The sequence below is a fragment of the Strix uralensis genome, chromosome 7 (genome assembly GCF_047716275.1).
Source record: "Strix uralensis isolate ZFMK-TIS-50842 chromosome 7, bStrUra1, whole genome shotgun sequence".
Lineage (NCBI taxonomy): Eukaryota > Metazoa > Chordata > Aves > Strigiformes > Strigidae > Strix > Strix uralensis.
In genome coordinates this window covers 29,608,513-29,614,512 of record NC_133978.1, presented here as the reverse complement: position 1 = coordinate 29,614,512, position 6,000 = coordinate 29,608,513, and positions in this window count along the sequence as shown.

Below are 6,000 nucleotides of genomic sequence, written 5' to 3'. Positions count from 1 at the left end.
CTGAGGGACAACACACACATTTGTCTGTGTGCCTTGCCTTTATAGAGCCCAAGAAGTGAGTGCCCAGCATGGGCACTACCTCCGAAGAGGAATCTGTGTTGAGATTGATTAAGGTGAATTTGCTTTAAAGTCAGATCACACCTCCTTTACCACCGTGTAAAGTCATCGAGATGCTGCATAACTCAAGATTACTCTGGGACTACCCTATAAGGAATGTAGCACCTAGAGATGCAGAGTCTGGACACTTCAAACATATGCATAAAGATGACAGTGTATTGAAAATTTCAAGTTGTTTCTAAAAGTTGTCATTAGAAGGGGAATGTGAAGTCCACTCTGTCTTGCCCATGTCTGATTTCTTACACAGATGTTCTCAATCATCTTCCAAATGAAGACCTGAGGTGCAGCATCCGTCTCCTGCTAGTTAGTACTGCCATCCTGCACAAAGCTGTTGGATGCCCAGCCCACTGGGGCTGTAGTGGCTGGTTGACTTCACAGGAACATCAGATAGCAATAACACAAGCTGGACACTGTGCAACTACAGCCTTAGATAGAGGAGACATGGCAGAGAATGCCAAAAATAAGTAGAACTCACAAAGAAGGGGGGACTTCACAGTGCACTGCCACTGTTCCAGCTTCATTACATTTGAATGTCAGGAATGAGTTCTGGCAACAGGCACCTGAGCAAAACTGAGTCTAGCAGCTTAAGAGTTACCTCCAACAGCTACATGCTGTTACAGTTCAGATATGTCAGTGCCTTTTGCTTCCCCCTTTAGCTGCAAGGCAGTAAACTGAGTTAACCTTCTTCACCAACCCTGGACTAGGATACTACTCTCCCAACAAAGTGGAAATACCAACAGATCCAATGGACATCTAGGAATCGCCCTTCTCTGAACAGAAGCAAGCACTGCTGGGAAGGCAGAAAGCAGAGCCCCACCTGACTTCACCCCTGAGCTGTGCTCCACTAAGATCAGCTGAAGTCACACACTGCTCTCCCACCTCTTGCTGTCTTGACATTGTTCAGCTCTCCTCCCCAGATGGAAATTCAGTCTCCTGCCTCTGCCCGCCCCCCCCCGCCCCAGGCCTTGTTGCCACTTAGTAGCACACAAGGGCAGTCTCCATTTTCCCCCCCTGCAGTAGGTAGCTTAATCTAGTCCTCACTGCAGCTTTTCCTGCACAACCTACTTAAACTTGTTTTTCTTATCACTCTTCCCGCAGTCTGAAGTAAAGATGTAATCACCATAGCTGTGGTGTTATCCTCCAGAAATTACTTTGTCACAGGGAAAAGTGCAAAAATACAATTACTTTCTTTAGCTACAGTGGCTTAGGGGGACCCAGTTTTAAAGTGCTTCCTATTTTCCAGGAAAAGACTGAAAACTTGTACCTATATGTACAGCAATCAGAAAGTACTTGTATGTTTTCTTAAAGAAAACCCATGAAAATGATACCAGGTCTTATATGCCAGAATTATAAAGTATTTCTGTCTCAGAAGCCTACATGTAGTTGTATCAGAAAAAACATGACAAGCTACCCCAAAGGTTCTTGTTATTTAACAAGCCTGAAGGAAAGGCCAAGATACACACCAATTCTTGCAAATCAAGATGTCACTGATACTGATAGAGAGATGCAACTGGAACCAAAACCTGCTGCCACTACTGCAACAAGTAACAAACCTGGAGGATCATTCCAGTTTGGAAGTGTAGAACAATTGAAATAGTAACACCTGGAGAGGCTATCTAACCAATCTCCACTCCCCAGGTAGGATCTACCTTCTCTGAATCACTCCCAAGAGACACTCGCCTAGTCTGTTTTTAAAGATCTCTGAAAACAGAAACACTACAGCCTCCAAAGGATCTATACCAGGCTTTACTCACTTTATCATTATAAGCCTTTTCACATGAACTAGCCTTCTCCTTCTTGCTGTACTTCAAGCATATGATTTCTCATCCAATCCTTCACAGATATAGGGAAAAGATTATTACCTTTAACAACTGCCTTTTACATTCATTTTATCATCCCTCTTCAGTTTCCTCTTCCTTAGCTAAACAACTCCCACCCATTCAAGATTTCCCTGTAAGCCAGGTTACACTGTGTTTCAGCATCTTCATTCTTCTCTTTCAGGTTCTCTCAGAATGATCTTGATCTTTAAGTGAATTTAAGACTAGCCACTGAGCTAATGCTGAGGCCTTACTTGCACTGAGTGCATTGCAAGGATTACTTGGGTATCTTGCAGGCTATCTATAATCCTACTCATTGAAGCAGCAGGGGATTTGCTTTCTGGAAACACTCTCCCCTCTGCAAGACCTACCTTCAGTGCACTGCAGATTTTAGCTGCTAAAGGAGAGACTGACAAGAGTGAGAGCAAGCTAGGGGAAGGGAAGTTGGAGTAAATGTTTGTGTATTTGCTGGCAGGCCAGAGAAGGTAACACTGTCAGGACTGTTGTGCAGAGGGAGAGAGATTTTCAGGAGCTTCCCTTAGAACAAAAGAACAACACACCTCTAGGATGGGACAAATTAAAGAACCAGCTTAGTAAGAGGTGGGAGGGTGAAGCAAGGTAATAGTAGTAAAATAGTATGAGTGAGAATCAAATCCAGTCTGGCTTTGTGCACTAAGTACATAGGAAGAACAAGTCTTCCAAGACTACATGCCATGCACTGAGGAGAATCAAGTACACTGCACACACAATGCAAAAGGGCCTGCCCCACAAACTTCAAAGCAGGAAGCCCACTTCCTAGCATTCAGGGTATTAAACAGGGTCCTCTTATTGACCCCTTTCTAATACAATGAGGCTGGATTAGTGTCTGACCTGCTTTGTTTCAGAAGTAAAAGATGACACAGTGAAGTCTGCTGGTCTAAGTGGCCCAAAAGAAAAGCCAGAGGACACAGCGGAGAAGCTTACAGGTTCACATGCAAGCAACTGAGAGCCCAGCCTAGACTTATGTTCCTCTTCTCCCTCCTCAAACCCAACCTGACTCCCTTTCAGTCCTCAACAAATATTAGAGTGAACAAATTCAATGCTACATAGTTGTACAGGTATTTCAGCAATGGTATTAAAAAAAAATCCCTGTCAAATACAGCAGGTATCAAGAATCACTGTCACCCTATCCTCACATAGAAAGGAAGCAAGAAGGCAGGAAGTAAGGAGAAAACACAGCCACTGCACAAGCAAAACAATCAAAGACAAGATGACAATTGCTGGAGAAAGAGCAAAGAAATAGCTGGATTATGCTCCAACATGCCAAATTCTGGAAAGGCCAAAGCAACTTTGTCATTAGCACAGAAGACAGTGCTTCCTGATATACAGCCCTAACAAATCTGTGTGATATAAATGCAATTTATGTGGACTATAATGTAGTTAATTTATCCCCATAAAGGAAGGCGACACTGTAACTCACTAGACAGGTTCTGGTTCTTGCCGTCACTTGTGGTGATAAATTTAGCCCAAGTTTCTGTACCTGAATTTTCATTTCTGGGTAGCTTAAGCTAACCTTAATGTGACAGTCTCTGTGGCAATCCAGAAATGACACATATCGAGCCACATTTTTTTAATTGTGGTTCTTTTTTTTTTTTTTTTCCTCCTCCTCTGGTGCTTATTAAAAGCGTCAGTCTGACAAGAGTTCAGAACAAGCCGTTTCTTTGCCATCACAACAGATATGCAGCACAAGGCAAGTTGCCTATGCATCATTCCCTGCCAGTGTCCATCAGCCTTGGCTCAGGGGGACCCATCTCCAAGAGTGAGAGCACAAATCAATTTTTCGTGATCAGAGTCGATCTCTCTGTTGACACCAACTATTTCTACCAACTGCACTGGTAGACTCTGTCACACGGATGTCTATCCACTAGGAAATGGACCCAAACTATGCATATCATCCAATCTAAGACACTCCCTTATTTTAATTTCCACAAAAACCTTGTTTCCATCAGCAAAACATCTGAAGCTGGTATTTTTTTTCTTTCCACACGGATGCCCTGTCCATTCTTTGACACCTCTGAGGCTGCAATTACCCAGTGCATACAAGGCAAGCACCCAGAGAAGATGAAATCTTTCACCAGTAAAGGTAGACAAGAATTCTTAACTTATGCTCTAATTTCCATGCACACATCAGGGCTTTTTAAAGTATTTGATTATAAAAAGAATATTTCTATTATAGCTTTACAAATACACATCCATCTAGGGGAAGAACCTGGGGTACATACAACTGCATAACAGTATTTGCTGTTGTTTTAAACATGTATTTACTTATGTATCTGCCAAATAAGGCTGTTCAGAATAAAAGAAAACAAAACATGAAGCCATGTTAGTAGACTTAGAAAAGAGAAGAAAGGAAAGTAATGTAAGAAAGGAATCCAAAGGAATACTTCATAGTTATCTTTTTCCAGGCTTTATGAAGTATTAAAGTTCCAATGCAGATATTTCTTTTCCTTGACAAAAAAATATAATGAAACTAGAAAATGGCATCCCATAAATCCATAATGGTAACAAGCCTGAAAAACAGTATCATTGTAAGTGATTCTCAATACATATTTAAGAGTGAAATTCCATAGGATACTTCTTGTGCTCTCCATTTTTCCCTGTGCTGCAACTTTCCCAGAGGCATATAATAGCATAGCTAATGGTTTAACAAAAGCCCCTACTTTACCAGCTAGATGAATTTTAACCTGCACTGGAGGCAATCACATCTAAAAGCATGGGGGATGAACTCCAATTTTCACTGTGTGAATGCATGTAGCTCCAAGCAAAAGGAAATTGTGATCTCTGAGAAGCAAAGGGCCACTGTAAATAGAGGACCTGTAACAGTTACTAAAGGTCTCATTTATAGTATCTAACTTTGTGTGGAGGAATGTGCAGAACAGATTTACTAATAGATCAAGCTGCTCAGAACCCTGAGGTTGGCGACTCCACATGTATGCATTAAATGCAGTGTATAAATGGCATTTATTTGCTGTCCTGGCTGGTAAGAAATGGCTTATAATAGAGGGAGTTCATCTGAAACCTTCCTGCCTCTTTATACACTTCCTTGCTTCACATTATGGAAAGAGACAAATCATACCAAGTTTAGCAGTCTAAGTTCCCAAAAAGCTCTTGCTGCTGAGAGCAAGAGCATGTTTTCAGAACAACAACAGGCTGGTGGGCAACAGGCAGCAGTACAACAGGCACTTTGCAACAGCAGTGCCAGGTAGCAGGAATAAGTTTTGTGGTTTCCCTGTGGGGCACTCTGAACTGGTTTGCCCTTCATTCTGGTTTACTTTGCCAACAATGGCTGTTTTCCCTTATTCTCAACATCTGCTGCTTCCACTCATGTGCTCCCTTCACTTCTGGGAGAAAGTCCTAGAGGACTTACATCCTCTGTCTGTTGCTTTGCAACTGTTTATACTAAATGTACTCTTCATCCCAAAGGCTTCCAACTCTGAAATCATGCCTGTCTTTCCACAACTCCTTTCTAGTTACTCTTCAATTCCTTCAATTTCTCCCTGACTACTTCTTCCTAAATTACGTCACCAACACACAGCACTTCTTTCTTTTCTCCTTGACTTTTCTGTCACTTGTCCTTAATCACCTGCCAGCCCCCTCTGCCCACACATTAGATACAGGAGCCCATCCCCCCAGTACCCTTCCCTTGTCATTTGAAGGAACCCCCTGTGAGCTTCTGCACAATAAATTCTTTTAAGTTTCTTTTAAACCTTCCCTTTACCATGATGTCTCCAAAATACCTTACAACAGAAAGGGTTGCAGGTACTAGTGAAGCACTGGATCTGGCCTGCTAAGCATTAACTGTGACATTCTTTTTCCTGTATTTTCCTAGCTCATGCTGTTTCTATACTTAGACTACAAGCCCCTTGAGACAACCAAACTGTTTGGTGTCTCTTTGTACCATCTCCCGAGCAACTGTCCAGGCAAAAATTAATATCCCATATATAACATCCAAAGTGAATGAGAAGATGGAAAGAGAAAAGCTAAGAGGAATACTGCACTGCCATAAGTCTAGATAGTAACACATCAG